Source organism: Mustela erminea, chromosome 5 (assembly GCF_009829155.1).
Source record: "Mustela erminea isolate mMusErm1 chromosome 5, mMusErm1.Pri, whole genome shotgun sequence".
Taxonomy (NCBI): Eukaryota; Metazoa; Chordata; class Mammalia; order Carnivora; family Mustelidae; genus Mustela; species Mustela erminea.
Genome location: NC_045618.1, coordinates 136,262,945 through 136,280,848, shown reverse-complemented (window position 1 = coordinate 136,280,848; position 17,904 = coordinate 136,262,945). Strand labels below are relative to the sequence as shown.

The 17,904-nt window shown below is 55.0% G+C and overlaps 1 protein-coding gene across 2 annotated transcripts in view; it reads left to right on the top strand.

Annotated features, from left to right (window-relative positions):
* Nucleotides 1-17,904, top strand: part of ITPK1 (inositol-tetrakisphosphate 1-kinase) — a 166,233-nt gene that overhangs the window by 77,022 nt on the left and 71,307 nt on the right. The gene's annotated exons all lie outside the window — the stretch shown is intronic.

Sequence of the window (17,904 nt, the reverse complement as noted above, 5' to 3'; positions counted from 1 at the left end):
CAGAGAGAGAGAGAGATAGGGAAGCAGGCTCCCTGCCGAGCAGAGAGCCCGATGGGGGACTCGATCCCAGGACCCTGGGATCATGACCTGAGCTGAGCAGCTCACCCCTGCACACAGTAGGGAGAGGCAGAGGGAGAGGCGGAGAGAAGCTTAAGCAGGCTCCACGTCCATTGTGGAGCCTGACTCAGGGTTTGATATCACCAACCCTGTGATCAGGACCTGAGCCAAAATCAGCAGTCAGACACTTAACCAACTGCACCACCCAGGTGCCTCTTGAGATACCCTAAAAACACACACACACACACACACACATATAATTTAATTCATTTGACATAGAGAGAGAGAGCAGCAGAAGGAGAGAGAGAAGAAGACTCCCCACTGAGCTGGGAGCCTGGTGTGGGGCTCCATCCCAGGACCCTGAGGTCAGGACCTGAGCCAAAGGCAGACGCTTAACTGACTGAATCACCCAGGTGCCCCCTCGAAATACTTTTAATACCGTCCTTACCAAAATTTGAATTTTTGTTAGATGTTGGTATGAATTTGACCCTTGGTCATGTCTTTGGAAGGAAGGCAGGGACCCCCACCCCCACCCCCACGTTATAAAACACACAGGTGGGATTTGACCTCAGAGTGAGGAAGCTCCATTCTGTCCTCCCTGTGCTGCCAACCATACAGGGGGTGCCGAGGGGGCTTTGCCTTAGTTGGGGTCAGGGTTTTGGCAGGGAGGTTTGCTCTGGTCAGGGGGTTCCCGGGGGCCCCCAGGGACGGGGGACTGATTTGACTGGCCTGTGCTACCAGGTAGGGAGCCACCCAGGGTGTAGGGGAACAGCCCTCAGGGGTGGCCTCGTTGGTGAACCAGCCCTGGCAAGTGGGGTCACTGTCCAGGAACAAAGGAGCAGTGTTGAGAGGGTGGGGGTGGGGAGGACAGCGGGGTCATGGCGGGCAAGAGCCTGGGCGCTGTGGTTTTCCCAGTTCCCCAGCAGCGAGGGCTGCGCTCCCTGGCGGGTAAGGCCCTCCTCCTCCCTGTAGAGCTGCTCCTTCCCATCTGCCCTCCCTGTGCCTCGGAGAGTTTGGGTAGCATTTCCCAGTTCTGGAGCCATGTCCTCCCCCTGCCCCGGCAACTGAGATGATGGAGGAGAGAGCAGCACGTGGTTTTTGGTCGTGATCCCGGAGCCCAGAGAATAGGGTCAGTGTTCCAGGGCCTCGGGAAAGGGAAGTAATTATCGGAGCTGGCTGGGAGAGCCCGGTGCCTCCCTCTCCAGGCAGGTGGTGGTGCAGAAAGCTGGCCCGGCTTGGGCAGCAGGGGGGGTTGCGGGGACCCTGCTGCCTGCAAACAGCAAGGGCCTGCGGGTCCGAGAGGCTACCTGCCCCGCCGCTGTCTTAGGGGAGGTCGTGCATAGTGAGGTGCTTGTCACGTTTCCGTTCGTTTTCTTGGTGTCTTTGATTTTATCTTATGCCTCAAGGAGACATTTGCAGATTTTCTCACCCTGTCACAGAGAGGCTGTCCATTGTGGCCTTGACCATGCGCCCTTTGGATGTTTCCGTTCCCTGTCCCTGTGCGGGCATCCTGGGACCTGGCTTTTTGCTGCAGACTCGGGGAGGAGCCTCACTGACCACACCTGTTTCTTGGCCTTGGTGAACACCGCTCCGCACCAGTTTCTGTCCTCTCCAGGGATGCTCCTTGGGAGTAAGAAACTCATCAATTACTCATCAGAGCGCTCAGGTCTGGGCTGGGAACGGGGGTGGGGACACCAGGAACCGCATACCCCTTCCCACCAAGTTTTGTCTGGAATACCCAGGCCCACTGTCTACTGCCACAGACCTAGAACCTTTGTAGACCTTTGTGGATGCCCAGGGTCCATGCCTTTGGTTCCCAGGCTGACCTGGGCTTGGTTGAATCCTGGCTGTGCTGTCTCCTTGTACCAAGGAGGGTTGGATGGATGTGGCGAGTGCTGCCGGGGCCCCTGTTATCAGCCAGCCCGAGGTTACTGCTACCCCGGATGACGTCGGGAGTGCCCAGCGGACTGCTGCTTCCCGTTTCCCCTCTGTCAGGAACAGCTATGCTCATTTCTCCTGGCCCGAGTCCCCACCCCTGCTCCCGACTGGCCTGTTCTCTCTGCCTCGTTTCCAGGGCACTGCTGCCTGTTTGGCCATTTGCTGACCTCCCGTTTCCCCCCCACTTTGAGATACGCCCTTTCCATGGCACTGTCGTCTGTGGCACTGCTGTGGTCCTGCTTGGCGTCTGCTGGCAGGTGACACATGAAGGCAGCGGCCCACGGTCCTCTCAGCTCAGCTCACCAGCCTCCGCCTCTGAGTCCACATCCAGACCCCCACTTGAATCACCGCGTGCTTTCCTTTGAGCCCCTGCTCTGTTCTTTTCAATTGAGTCCATCCTTTTTTGTCTCACCGCCCCAGTGAGCCATGACTAGTGGCCGTGTCTGCGCCTGCCTGGGCTGGGGACGCCAGGAGTGCTTAGTTTGCATGCGTTGCGTGAAAGACCGTGAAGGTGTGTAACCAGGGTCCCCGAGGCCCTCGGCAGCCGGGTGGTGGTGTTTGTTTTGAAGGGGATGGTGAGCAGGGGAGAGCGAGGCCCCATCCTGGGAGACGGCAGAGCCCTGGGGAGAGAGCGACGACCCAGAGAGGGGTGTGCTCACCGCGGCGTGGGTGCCCAGGACACATCAGCGCGGCCTGGGGTGGGGTGAGGAAGCCGGGGAGGCCTGTGGAGGCGCTGTAGCCTGAGGGGGGCAGGGAGGGCAGGAGGGCTGGTTCGTGGAAGTGGAGGAAACCATGGAAGCCTGGGCCCCAACAATGAAGACACACAGGAGACGTGTCACCGTCTCGGCTGTAGGCATGACACATCCGCTCCTCCCTCAGTGACTTCGCTCCTGTGGTTCTCGTCTGAGTTCCCGGCTTGACCCTTGCTTGGTGGGGTCACTGGGCCTCCCTTCGGCCAACCGCAGACACTTGCCGTGTCCCCACCTCATACGGGTTCCAGTTCTCAGGAGTACCCAGGTGACTGGGACATGTCCTGCCCTCCGAGGGGGGCCGTGTAGCAGAGAGATCGTCCCGACCCAGGATGGTTGGAGCTGTGGTGGAGCCCACCTCCTAGTTCCTTTTCTGGTGGAAGGTTCTGGAAAAGCACACAAATGAGTAGAGGTGTAACTAGGTAGAGGAGGCCTGTGGGACCCCCAGAGGGAAGAAGAGTTATCTGCATCAGAAGCAAGGAGCTCAGGGGCCTCTTCGCATTCCGGTAAACCCAGTGGCTTTGCCCTTGGTTGGTGTGGGCTTTCCCATTTCTTCCTCTTCTGCAGAGAGGGAGGGGTGGTTGCCATGGGAACCACTGGTTGCTGCAGGCCCCTGTGGGCCGAGGGGGAAGCCGCTTCCTGAATCATTCGGCTTGTGGGGGCCTGCTGGGGTGGGATGCCGAGGGGGGCACCTGGGAAGAAGGTGCTGGGTCGGGGGTTAGGGACCTGCCAGGAAAATACTAGAGTGCTTTAGGGGGCTGACCCTTTGGTATCAGAGACCTGTCTTTTCTCCCCGTTCTTGGTTTTGGGGAGAGGCTGCCGGCCAGCGCTCCCTCCCTAGCCCTTGGTGCGGCTCTGTCCTGTGTATGTACTCACCCCCTTCCTTGGTCCTGGCCGCTCAGTCACTGTATATTCCTGCCTCCCTGACCCGCTCATCACTGCCCTGGTTCTAGAGATTTCTGTTTATCCCTGTGTGCTGCCTGGAAGCCCTCCTGTGCTCTGGGCTTACCCTGCTGCACACACCCCTGGCTCTTCTCTCCCATCACAAACCCTCTGTTGTTCCTGAGGCCCAGGGAATTGACACGGCCCTCTTTGGAGCCGCTCTCTGTCCTGGCAGGCTCCTGCCTCTCCTTTGACCTGACCCCAGCCAACGCGCCATACTCAGGAATGGGTTCTGACATGCCCTCTTCCTTGACAGAGCTTACTCTCCGTTTCCCCAGCAGGAGGGACACCTCTGCCCTGGCTCCCTAGTCCCTTACACATCCCGTACTCCTGCCCTGGGCACCCTGGTTGGTGGTCCCTGGTTATGGATCCTGGATACTGTTTTCTCGCTTTGCAAGCCCTGGTTCTTGTGTCTGGACCCAGCATGGGGCCTGGCCCAGGGAAAGTGCTGGGGGCTGTGGGAGGGGGGCAGAGGGAGTCTGCGGCTGACACGGGGCATTAGTGAGGCTCCTGGGAAGGTGGGAAGAAGGAACTATGTTGGGCGATACAGTCTTGCTGGTTGATACAACGGCTGTTCCTTTGAGCCATTTGAGGCTAATGCAGAGTTTTGTTTTGTTTTGTTTTTTAAAGATTTTATTTATTTGACACAGAGAGAGAGCGCACAAGTAGGGGAGCAACAGGCAGAGGGAGAGGGAGAAGCAGGCTCCCTGCCGAGCTGGAGCCCGATGTGGGGCCCAATCCCAGGACCCTGGGATTGTGACCTGAGCTGAAGGCAGCCATGTAACTGTGACTGAGCCACCCAGGTGTCCCTAATGCACAGTTTAAAAAAACTTGACATCACCCACGCTGGGAAACCTTTCTTGACCCTATCCCCCCACCCCCAGACTTGGATCCGATGACCCAGAAGTCCTCCCCTTGCCTAAAGGACTGTAGTCATACAGGCCTTGGGACAGAATCTGTGACACGTCTGAATTTACTGATTTAATCTGTAGACCCTGGAAAAGCCTGTGCCCGGTTTTGCCCCACCACCCCTCTCTAGGAAGCTGTACCTTTCACGTGACCCAAGGGCCTTTTCACGTCTCTGCTTTCACTCTGAGTCTCTTCTGGGCACCCCTGTGTCTTGGCCTCCTGCGTGGCTCCAAGCAGCTGTTGCCACCATGAGAGGAAACCCATGAGGCCCTTTGCAGAAGGCCCAGGCTCACCCTGCAGACAGGGGTATGAGCTGTCCTGGCTGTTGTCACCTGTTGACCTGAGCTTAAATGCTGAGCTTCCGAGCAGCTGCTCAGAGCCATGGAGTGCATCACTGTAGTACACAGTCTTCCTCCATGAGGCCTTGCTGCTCACTGAGGCCATCTTGGGGACGTCATTAAGCAAAAGTCACAGGCATCAGGTTGCCCCCTCGCCGCCGGTGTGTGCGTGATCCCTGGGATTTCCTCCCACTGCAGAGCCAGGCTGGGTCCCCCGCATTTTCTAGGGGCTCCCATGGTGATTCAGTCAATTTCTGTGACCTGGCCTTATTCTCGAGAATTCTCCCAGGTGAGGTGTCGCTCTCTAGCACATACGAGTATTTTTAAGTACCCACGAAGTGCTATGCTAAAGACACCTGTTGAACTTGACCCAAGGCAGCACCTTTTCAAGCGATGTTGAGTCCCGGACTTTTCTTCTTCATGGAATATGTTTCTTTTCTTTCTTTCTTTCTTTTTTTTTTTTTTAAAAAAGCTCCATTAATAGTACATCAAATGCCTGTTTGGAAACTGCCTCAAGGAATGGTCTTTTTGGACTGGAACTAAGTGAATATAGAAAGAGTACTGCTTTGGGGCTTAAAATATAATCTGTGCGGGCTTTGTAGAAGTTTGACTCAGAGTTTTCCTGCCTTATTGTTGAAGGGGTGCACAGAGAGCATGTATTTTTGGCTCAGAGAATGCTGAGCCGTTGGCGGCCTGAGCCGCCCGTTGCCATTCTGGGAGGAACGTGGACATAAAGGACACGTTGAGATGTGTCCTCCGTTGCCAGCCGAGAAAAACAGCCTGGGCTTTGAGCCAGGGTTGGGTGGGGGAGAAGGGAGCGTGGTTTGGGACGTGAAGTGGGGTTCCCAGTGAGGGCTGGGCCGCTCTTCTCATGCCTGGAGTTCTTTGAGCCAGACCTGAGGTCTAGTGGGGTCCGGGGCTCTCATGTTAAAGACTGGGCCCACATCCCTTACAGGTGAGGGACCCTGTTACAGATGAGGGACTGTCTTCGAAGCATCCCAGAGTTCAGAGTTCTTACATATAAGCCCCTAATTCTGTGGGAGCTGTAAAAATGATAGCACCTAGTGCCGAATATTAGGGCTTACAACATGTCCTGTGTGTTAATTTCCAGAGTGTTCTTTCCAAAGGGAGCCGAGAGCACCGCTCCCTGTCCAACTCCCTCCAGTGGCCCCCTACACCACCACTCCCCGCCCCCAAACACATTCCCAACTCCTGATCTGGCCCTTGGAGGCTCTCTGCAAGTGGCCCCCTCTCCTCGCCCACCCTCTCCCTGAGACCCACTCAGTGCAGCCTCTGCTTGGGGTCCCACACTGGTTTTCTCCTTCCTGGGAACTCCCTTCCCTTGGCTCTTCCCAGGGTTCTTCTTGTTCGGGTCTCTGCTCGGACAGTGCTTCCTCAGGGAGCCTTGCCTGATTTCCCTGGGCTGCTGTAACATTTCCACAGCGTGGGGCCTACACAACCAGCGAGTTGTCCCACCATTCTGGCAGAAGCCGAGAAGAAGCCGAGACCAGGCGTGGGCAGAGCTGGGGCCAGTTCCTTCTGGCTGCGTGGGCAGCCAGTTCCTTCTGGGGCCGTGAGGGCGAACGTGGTCCATGCCCCTCCCCCACCCAGCATCTGGTTTTGTCCACCTTCTGTGGGCTGTAGATACATCGCTGTGACCTCCAGCTTCATCCTCACAGGATATTTCCTTTGAGTGCATATCGGTGTCCACCTTTCCCCTTGGGGTAAGGACACCAGTCCCAGTGGATGCGGGGCCCTCCCTATTCCAGGACGCCCTCATCTTAACCCGTTGCATCTGCAGTGACCCCGTGCCAAATAAGGTCGCGTCCTGAGATACTGGGGGATAGCGTGTGAGCAGAACATTCCTGGGGAACACAACCAAACCCTTAACAGGCCTTCCCTGATTGGGACCCCTACCTTCCCATCGTGCTCTTTACATAGCTTTTATTGATGGAATGCTTGGTGGACACCTGGGGTTATTGTGTGTGTGTGTGTGTGTGTGTGTGTGTGTATGTTTGCAGAGTGTGTGACCTAGAGTATATAATCTTGAGAACAGGATTGGCCAGGATTCTCACCAGCTTATCTGCCACCGTGTCTCCAGAGCTTGGGCCACGCCAGGCACCAAGGACCAACTCACAGGAGTGAATGAACGTACGCATGCGCGGGTGAATGCGCGACTTCATGGACGAAAATGCAGCCTATAAAGTGGGACCCCCGCCCATATAAACCAAGGTTTCGAGAAAACAAGAACCAAACAAAGGACAGTCCTTTATGTATGATTCGTGAACTGGTAGCGGTTTCTGTTCCGTTCAAACCCGAAAGAGCAGCCACAAGGGTGGCTATTACTGCTTTGTTGATCTTTTAAGCGTTTGTCAAGGGACTCGCTGTATTTTTGCATTTCCCCATCATTTCTGCTGAAAACAGGTACTCATTCTGGTGGCCCGCCGGCGCGGAGCACACTGTGTGTAGGTGAGGCTTTGGAGGGTCAGGAGGTTGCCACATGGCACTGGACACCAACCTCAAGTTCACTGTCTGGGGCGGAGGTAGGGATGCAGGTCGGTCAGTCCTACTTAGTCGGAAATCCTCTGCAGGAAGTGCAGGGAGAGCGCGGGTGGGTGGCGGGTGGCAGGGGTGGGGATGGGGGGGGGTGGTGCCCGCGGGCTGGCAGGGGTTTGCTGGCTGCATTTGAATTCATCTGGCTGGGAGCTCTGACCCATGGCCCCTCAGGCTGTTAGCTTTGGGGGACAGCCAGATGAGGTGAGCTGAAGCCTGTCTGTGGGACTGCGTCCCTGTCCCTGTGCCTCCTTTCCTTGTGTGCCTCGTAGGTCTCGGAGGGTCAGTGTCCGGTGACTCTCCCATCCTGCGCCTTGCTCAGCTGTCAACACCTAGACACGGGGCCCTTAAGACCCTCGTGGTCTGCACAGGAGGACAAGACTCAGGCATAGGAAGCCATGTTGCAGCCAAGGTGTGCGGCTCCTCCCACTGCTCCTTTGTGCCCTGGTTGGAGCCCCATTGTCTCTAGTCCCCAGCGTCATGGCCTGTTGGCTTGGCCAAGAACACAGTTGCTGTAAAACCGACAGCCTCCCGCCTCCAGACTCCACGTAAGCCATAGCCCTTTGCATGGTGCAGGTCCTGGGCTGGGACTGGGGTGTCTACGTCACCTTGTCCTTCCCCTGGGCTTGTGTGTTTTTGCTTTCTCCATTACTCAGAGGCTGTCTTCGCTTTCTAGCCCTGCCATGCTCAGAGTGTCTGCAGCCCTTTGGGACTCAGAGAAGTCTCTGAAAAACTCTCATGGAGCACCCCCTGAGCCCACCACGGGGGCTACTAAGCTTAGAGGCCTTGGGGGGTGCAGGCCCAAGGACAGTCAGTGCGCTGAAGGTGCAGTGGCCCTGGGGAAAGGGGTGGGTGAATTTGTGATCAGAAATACCTTGGGCCTGCCCCCTGTTGGCAGTGACCTTGGACAGGTTACCTGGTCTCTTTCTGTCTCATTACCTTAGTGGAGAAAGCAGCTAACATGTACTTGGAGGAGTGGTTCTGTAAGTGCTCAGTAAACGTTGTGTGAATGGCCAGGTGTGTGGATGGCTGCTAGGAGCCTTTGGCCGGTGTGTGGATGGATTCTCGCTGGTGTGTGGATGGATGCTAGGAGCCTCCGGCCAGCATGTGGATGAATGCTAGGAGCCTGTGCTGGTGTGTGGATGGATGCTAGGAGCCTCTGGCCGGTGTGTGGATGAATGCTAGGAGCCTCCGGCCGGTGTGCAGATGAATGCTAGGAGCCCGTACTGGTGTGTGGATGGATGCTAGGAGCCTCTGGCTGGTGTGTGGATGGATGCTAGGAGCCTTCAGCCTCGGGGATTCAATTCAGTGCATGTTTTTGGCTCCTGGCAAAGCCAGGCCCTGTACCAGGCCACGTGGGGATCACAGGGAGGAACAGACACAGTCCCGGACCTGAGCAAGAATGTACAGGCCTTGGAGAACTCTTCTTCTGCAGCTCGCTGGTGGTGTCAGCACCATGCTTGGGAACCAGAGCATTCGGGAAAGGCCATTCTGAACCTGAATGGCAGTTACTGGTTGGCATCAATGGGAGAGGGCCGGGTCAAAACTGACCGAGGAGGGTCTAGGGGCACCAAGAATAGAGAAATCTCCAGGAGGGGAGAGCTGGTCCTGGGGATCCTGCTTGCTCGAAGGCCTGCTGTAGGCCTGGCATAGTGCTAGGCTTCACCAGCACTGTCTTGTCCAATGCTGGGGGCAGATGTCATTGGCTCCATTTTATAGTTGAGGAAACAGAGGCTCAGAGGGGTTGACGGTCACTGACTGAAGGCCCAGATTCTGTCCACAGCTGCCTGCCTGCTTCCATTTGCTCCCAGGACCAGAGAGCTGGCGTTGGACACATGGTGATCGACACCTGGGGCAGAGATTTTCGTGCCTGGATGTTTGTCAGCATAGACTAAGCTAAGCCACTATAACGAATATCCCCGATAGCTCAGAGGTTTAACACAGCGAAGGTTCTGTTTCTTGTTGTGTCACTTCCTGATGGTTTTTCCAGGCTGTAGCCTGGGACTCTGGGTTCTTCTTATCTCCTCCCGGAGAGCTTGTCTCTGGCAGTGTGGCTCAAGTCAGAGATTTGAACTGTCTTCGCCTGGGTGCCTGGGCCCATAGGGCTGCAGTTTCCCATTAATGTGCTCTGATTGTGGAAAGCCCAGAACAGCTCCTCCTCCTTCTCCACTTCTCTCTGGGGACAGAGCACCGGCATCTCTAGCCCGTGGTTGAGGAGAAGAAGGCCAGGATTCCTTGTGGCTTTGACACCTACACTGTGAGCTGGGAGAATTTTCCAGTGACCCCCTTGGTGCTCTTGACCAAAGCAGCCATACCAGGCTGGTTAGTGGACTGAGAATGAGCGATTTCTGTGTCGGGGCTGGGACCAGGAGGGCAGTAGGGGAACCCATCACCCTTCACAGTTGGCGATCCCGTTGCTTCCTGAGTGGCTCCAAGACCCAGGGAACTAGTAACGAGAGTGCGTGTGCCTGTGGGTGTCCCCGCGTGCGTCCTTGAAGTGTCCGTGTCCCAGGCGTTTGGAGCTTTAGTCACTGGAGTCTTGTTGTCCAGTCATCTCCCTCATCTCTGGCCCTGGGAGTGCGCCCCGCCCCCATTAGCTGTGTGAACGGGGCACGTTGTCCACCTTTCCCAAGCCTTGGGGTCCTCATCTGTGTAATGCCGAGTAAGATTGTCTCGCCTCCCGGGTGGTTGCGGGCATGATTCCCAGGCTTACAGCAATGTCTGGCACACAGTAGGCGCTCAGTGTATGTTAATACCAGTTGGGTTTAGATTCGGGTCTGACCCCAAATGTAAACAAATTTTTGTATGTACTGCTTACCTGGTAATTAAAAAAAAATTATGTTAAGTAATACGTCTCACTGGTGGGAAATGAAAAAGAGCCCGCACTGGTCCCCGCGGATCCCCTGGTCCTTCTCTCTGGAGGCTGCCACTTTGACCGGCTCCTTGTGACCTTCCTGAGACGTGCCCTCATGTACAAGCAGCGCGCATGTCAGTCTTTTCTTCCCCCCACACGTATTGCTCTGTCCTTGTGATCTGTACCTTCTTAGAAATCTCTCCTCAGTGCAGAAGACAGTCCTCATTCTTCGTTATGGTGTTGTAGGTGCCTCAGTCCGTCCCTCCGTCTCCCTCTCCCTCTCCCTACCTCCTCTTCCTCCTCCCCTACTCCTTCCCCCCAGCCTCCCCACCCCCACACAGTGCAGCCAGGCATAGCACATAAAGTAGCAATGCCTGACTCACTTGGGCTGGGTTCCTAGAATCGAACCTGCTGACCAGAGAGTGTGTGACTTTCAGTTGAGACCGATACTTCCAGCTCGCTTCCTGTGGCGAGGATTCAGATTTGCATCCCCCCCCCCCCCCCCCGCCTTGGGTTTGAGTCCCTGTTTCCCCACACCCCAGTCAACAGGGTGTATTACCAGTTTCTCAGACTTTTAGCCAGTCTGGTGGGCAGAACGTGGTATCTTAGTGCAGTTACGATTTGCTTTGCTCTCCTGTGCGATGTTTAGCATTTTCTCACATGTATGCAGTTTGGAACTGTTTTATTTACTTCTCTGTACTCAAGTCTGAACATTTCTTTGTTCATTTTTATTTCTGTGGTGTTGTTTCCTTCTTAGCAATTTGTTGGAGCTCATTTGTGATGTGAGTTGGCAAATACGGCAGGATACCATGTTCTCAGTAGGAAGACTCAACCTCAAACCATGAGTTTCCCCTAAGTTGCCCATCAGTGTGACTTTCCCCTAGTCCCAGTTCTGTTCTAGAAGACATGCAGAAAAAAATAAATGAGGGGCATCTGGGTGGCTCAGACCGTTAAGCGTCTGCCTTCAGCTCAGGTCATGATCTCCAGGTCCTGGGATCAAGCCCCATGTCCAGCTTCTGGCTCAGCAGGGAACCTGCTTCTCCCTCAGCCTCTGCCTCTCCCCCTGCTAGTGCTCTCTATGTCTCTCTCTCTCCCACAAGTGAATAAATAAAATATATATATTTTTAATAAATAAAATCTTGAAGAAAAATGAAAACTGAAAAAAGAAGAGGGGGAACTAGCTTTTCTAGGTATAAAACCGTATCGTACAGCTACTGTAATTAAAATAATCTGGGGGAGGACAAAAAGAAAGCCAGACCAATGCGGTATTGGTATGAGACCGCACACTTAATGGAGAATCCAAAGTGGGCAAAGTAAATGTGGGGTTAACGTAGGAAAAGAGTGGAGGCACCGTTGAGCGTGTCGGGGGTCTGGATTCTGGAGTTTTCCGTCCTGACTGCTGCCAACACGGTGTGCCACTGTCCGCCCAACAGAGGCTCCAAGCCAAGGGGCCTGAGGCCAGCACCCCCACCTGGCAGGCATGAAGGCCCCCCACTGGGGGCGCTGCTGACACCTGCTTAACGTCCTCGCTCTGTCGCCCTCTGAACTTGACTGGAGGTGGTTTTTGCCCCAAAAGCAATCTCTAGTTTTCTACGATTCAGAATGTTATTTTCTTTTTTTGGTTCTTCATGCCCTAAATTATTTTTCAAAATGGCTTGTGGTTCCTCCAAGTATTTCTGTTCTCGGTTTTTATCATTACATCTTTGTTCCACTTAGAATTTGTCTTGGTGGAAGGCAGGAAGGTGTGTGTCTCCATATACGTATTTTTTTCCCAGGTGGATACTAAATCATGCCAGTGATGTTTACTAATCATCCATCTTTTATCCCCTGTTTTCAGATGCCACTGTTCTTATATATGAATTCCCATATTAATCTTGCCCTTTTTGGAGCTGTGGGCCAGACCCCATGTGGGGGGCCCTGTGCCTGCCATGACCCCAGGTGGACAGTCCTGTCCCCAGTCCTGGTGGGCGGGAGCAGCCCTGCAGACCATGTCTTAGAGTGCGTGGTGGCCACCCCAGCCCCCTGCTGTCACCTCGAGGAACAAGGTTTCTCCAGCCTGTCCATTTCCTAAGGAAAGCAGAGGGCTTAGGAACACCTGTCCCAGAGCCACAGGGACTGGGGGACAGAGACTGTCTCCCCCACTTAATTACTGCTTATACAGCCTCTGTTGGGCTGTGTTGTCCCCTAGAGTGTTCCTTTTCTCCTCTGTCCAGTGGTAACAGCCTCCCCTGCGTCCTAGGGACATCTTAGGAGTTAGATGAAATGGGTAAGGGGTGTGCTTAGCACAGCACCTCTGGGCCCGTGGGGGCTTAGGGAGAGAATTGGCCCGCAGTGGAGCAGGGTGAGCTAAGGGCAGAAGGGCTCTGGCTTCCCCCTGTGGCATGGGGACAGGGAAGTAGGTGGGGGCGCCGCTCCCCATCCCGACTCTCCCTCTCTGCAGTCAGCCTTTGTTAGCATGAACTTTGACTCTTCTTCCCATGGGTCCATATCTGCCAGTCCTTTTCATGCTGTTTTCTTTCTTTTTTACCAGCTTGTGGTTTGCGTGTTCCCCTCAGGACAGGACCAGGCTGGTGCCTAGCACCTAACGGGGTGGGGCGGGTTGGTTTCCACTGCCTTGACTCCTGCCAGCAGCTGCCGCGGAGAGCCGTCGCATGCTGGAAGCAGCCCACTTAGTTGAGCCACACAGGCTCAAGGGACTCATCGGGCCGATTTTGGGGCTCTTCTGGGGGTGCTGGAGGACAGCCATGTCACGGCGTGGCTCCACGCAAGGTTTCTGTCTTCCAGTCTGAGGGGATTGGACATTTAATCTCCCCCCTTACAGGATAAATCCCTGTTGTCATATTTCATCGAAATACTGAATTATATCTTTAAAAAACAACAACAACAATAAAGTTACCTGGAAGTTACCATTTGCTTTCATTAGCTTTCCCTCTGCTTCCCTCCCACGCTCCTTTTGTTCAAACAGATGAGAAAAGAGAAACCTGTGGGGCACACCGTTAGGACTAGCGTGTGCTGTGTAAAGAAACCCCAAATCTTTGCAGCTTTAAATGGGGTTGTTGTGGCTCACTCCTGCCACGTGTCTGTGGGGGTCAGCTGGGGCCTCGGTTCACAAGTGCTCAGAGATCCAAGGCTCCGCTTTGAACGTTGCCAGTCCTGTGCCAGCATGGAGATCGCGCAGGAGGCCCTGGCACTTGCAGGGGAACCCTGTGCCAGGAGGCCAGGGTTCACCGGCTCTTGGCTCATTGGCCAGAACCAGTCACGTGACCACACAGTGGCAAGGAAACTAGGAAATGCATCCTGCCATGTGTCCCGATGGGCTGCTCTTCCCATGCTGGGTCCCCTGTGCCCAGGCTCCTCTCTCATTTGGGTGTGTGTTTCCTTTCCAGCTTCGTGGGTTCACGTGGTTGGGACACACCCCCCCATCACCCCCCCACACACTTGTTTCCACTAGGCCCCGTTTGCCCAGTAATTCTTTAATATCTTCTGGTGTGGGTATGTCTGTTGTTACCTAGCCAGGCCCCCTTTTGGGGACATGTATTCTGTGTTCTATCTTTTGTCGATATAGCCACAGTGAATCTTCATGGGCCAGAGGGACTTTTCACCTGTTGATTTTTTTTTCTTAACCAGCATCCCAGAAGTTGGCTTACTGGGTCAAAGGGTATGGTTGCATTTATCTTTTCAATCTACTCTTGAACCTGGCTCCCTAGCACTGGACAAGGGCCAGGCTTTTCTTAGCTCCTAAGAACCTGGGGTCAGCCTTTTTCTCAAGGAGCCATGCTTGCTGAGTGGATGTAAGCTTTTTGGCTCTTTGAAATAGTCAGCTTGCAAGTGCCTGGAACTTTGGAACTGTAAGGTCCGTCTGTCCTGGTACCATTTCATCAGCTTGGCCCCTCATCTTCTGGGGGAAAAAGGTTGTTCACTCTTTGGCCTTAACCAGATCGTTGTTTGTTACTACCCAGTAACTGGAAACCAGTTACTAAGAAATCGGGGAATTGGGTCAGAGAGTGCTGGCGACAGTCCCGCTCCCCGTCCTGGGCCAGGGGCTCCCGCGGTGACCGGCTCTGTCTTCAGCCCAGCCTGCCGATCTTGGTGGCCAGCTGCAGGTGCCTCCAGCTCCTGTCCTCTCTGAGGGCCCCTTTGGGCTCCTTGGGGAGTGAGAGTTGCTCTTGCTGGGGAAAAGCCTTCAGTCTGCTGTCCCCGAGTTGTCTTTTGGAACCAGCCTTGCTGAAAAGATGTCGCCGGTGCTGCACCCTCCAAGGCTCGGCTCCCTTCGGAAGTCTGATCATGAGGTGCCAGACCTGACTTCTTCAGCAGACACCTGCTCCTGCATAGTGAGGCTTTAAACGTGGGAGATGTGCTCGTTCTGTCCCAGATACCCAGCTCCGTGGAGAGCACAGGGGAATCCAGCCGAGTCGCGCCCACTCACTTTTCATGCAGACTATTTTGTCTGGACCCTGGTTGAGACCAAACTTTTCATCTAGTAACTTCCATTTGAAATCACTGCTGAAAACATACCACATGAAAGCATTCACTGCAGGAGTGAATTAGGGGGGAAGGGGATGGAAGGAAAACACCAGGCACCCGGGGCAGCTTTTGGCTTAGAGGTTAGTTGTCTGGCTTGGGCAGGAGGGAGACCCGGGTCCCAGGCAGCTGTAACTCTGTGAGCCTGGACCGGTGACTTAACCTCTCTGTGCCTCAGAGTCCTCAGCTGCACCTCGTGTAGTAAGCTCCTGTGAGCATAGTCTGTGGCCCAAAGTAGGGACTTGATAAATGTTGACCATTACTAACAACGACAGTAAATTTCACGGTGGCAGCAGACGCTTTGAGGAGTCTCTGTGAGTCAGTACAAGGGACGTAGCTTTGTGAAATTCAAATTCTGGCTTGTGATTGTCCCCTGCTTGATAGAGAGTCAGGGAAATTTCCACTGGTCAATAATAATGTGAACCATAGGAACAGGAAAGATAATAGCTGACATTTATGGCGTGCACTATTGAGTAAGAAAAACACACCTCCTGCCCTTGTCCTTTACTGTCAGCTTACTACACACCCAGAACACTTCCAATACCAGCTGTGTGGGAGTCTTCACCCCTGACCGGGCCGTCTTGTAACCCTAGCAGGGTGTCTGGGCTGTAACGCAGTTCTGACTGCCTCTGCCTGGAGATAGTGTTAGGTACCACAGGCGAAAGGTTTGGTCCCACAAGACTACCGCTCCCCGCCCCCAGATGCCACTCTCAAGTCCATCTTGTCACCCGTGCTCCTGACCAGCCAGGCGGCTCTCAGTTGGAGGGTCCCAGGACCCCCTTCTCGGGTTTCATTAATTTGCTAGAGCAGCTCATAGAATTTAGGAACAATTTACTTCCTGCTTGCTGGCTAATTATAAAAAGCTGTGATGAAGGGTCTGGTTGGACATCCAGCTGGAAGGGAGGCACAGGGCAGGGTCTGTGGGAAAGGATGCCAAGCTCCCTGTTCCCTTGGAGCGCGCCATGCTTCAACACCTCCCCGTGCTCTGCACCTCCGGGATTTTTACGGCATCTTCATCATGTTGGCATGCTTGAGCATTAACTCAGTTTTCGAGTCCCTCTCCCCTCGCTGGCGGACAGGAGATAGGGCTGAAAGCTCGTGGCTTGGCCTTCCTGGTGACCAGCTCCCATCTGGAGGCCCACCGAGCTGTCCTCAGTAGAACAGGACACGGTGCCCACAGCCAGGGCGTTCCGCGGGCTGATTCCACGGCCGTGCTGCTGCCTGGGAACAGTGAAGATTCGGCACAAGCCGCGAGATCTGCGGCATGTTACTTGACCGCTCTGCCTCTTGTGGGTCCCGATCCCAGGCCGTTGGAAGAACTGCATGAGCGAGTGCATGTCAGGTGCTTAGAACAGAGCCCGGTCAGGCCTCGCGCTGCGTGGGGAGTCTGCTTCAGATTCTCCCTACCCCTCTGCCCCTCCTGCCTCTCGCGCTCCCTCCCTCAAAAATAAATCTTAAAAGAAAAGAAAAAAAAAAAGGACAGGGCCTGACTCTGGGTGAGTGTGCAACAGCTGCACCCTAGCCACAGGGCAACGGGTCTTCTTGCCTAGAGGCTGGGGCTGCAGGAGGGTGGTTCTGTCACCCAGCTGGTTCCTGCGCAGCCTGGCTGGCCGTTCAGAGAGGGATGGGCTGTTTTCGGCTGCCCAGACTTCTGCAGTCACAGAACACCTTGCATCTTGCGTCCAGAAAGGATGCGCAGCCCCAGCACCAGGGGCGGGGAGCCCATTCTCCCAGGCCCCCTGCCTCCCTGATGCGCCCCAGCGATGGTTTTACATTTCTTTCCTATCTGGCTGCTTATTGATCCCATTAGGGAAGCACGTGTGGAAGTTTGGGGACATCTGGAAGCCTCTGTTGGGGTATCCTTGTCCTCCACTGTATACACGCTCTCTCCTCGGGGGACTGTATTAGGGCGGGCTAACTGTTCAAGCCTACAACCTCCATATTTTACCTTAACACACTCAGGATTTATTAGGTGTTCACACTATAGCACAATTCCAGTCGTGCCTCGTCCTCTAGGATCCCATTTCCAATCTGTAGATGCAGCGCAGGAGGGGTGGTCCTAGGCCTCCCCTCCCAGGGGGCCATCCCAGGGTCCGTGTTATAGGTGGGACCAGCTCTTTATGCGGACGCGGTAGCCTGTGACCCCCCAGGCATTTGCAGTTGCCCAAGTGCAAGTGGAGAATCAAATGCAGATGATGTCTGCAGCCACTCCCGCTGCCTGCGTTACACCTTCCTTGCTCCATTTTCCCCTCCTTCTCCAGGAGGCTCTTTCTAACCCCCATGGCTGGAAGGAATCCCCCCGCTTCGTGGAATGTGCCTTCTAGTTGGTCTGCAGTGTTCACTTTGTTCTTTGAAACATCAGTGGCATTTAGCACACATTCGGCAAGCTCCTCTTACCTCAAGACACTGTTTAGGTCCTGGGGAGGCCAGGCTCAGCGCTGGTTGTTGGGGATCTCAGGATCTGGTGTGGCAGGGTCAGTTAGAGCAATGACTTTATCTTGGGCAGTGAGGTTGCAGTTGTGGAGGGAGAGGCAAAGGGTCCTGGGGCTCTGGGTGAGACCAGACAGCCGTCACATCGTCCTGTTTGGGGTGCACTGAATTGAGAAGTCTGGAAAAGGATTGAACTGTGGAGCTGAGACTTGGAAATGAGTGCGAGGTCCCTGTGTGGACAAAGGGGTGTGGGGCCGGGGGACATTCTGGGAAGAAGGAGCTCGTCTCCCAGGCAGGACCTAGAGCGGCACGCGGCTGTATCTTGGTTCTGCTGCCACAGTGCGCCGGACAGTCCTGTTACTGACGGACAGCCCCCCAAAGGGAGCGTGGGGGCTGTCTGTGTCTGGCACCCAGGACAAGCAGAGAATGCTTGTCGAATGAATGAGCAAGCGAGCTGCGGCGGGACGTTGTCTGAGCACTCCGCGGTGTTAACCACCGCATCCGCTCTGCATCAGCCCTGTGCCACATCTGCAAATGCGATGTTCTAACCCACCCAAACAGCCCACGAAGTGTCAGGAGTAGAAACACCTTCGTTTTATGGATGGGGAAACTG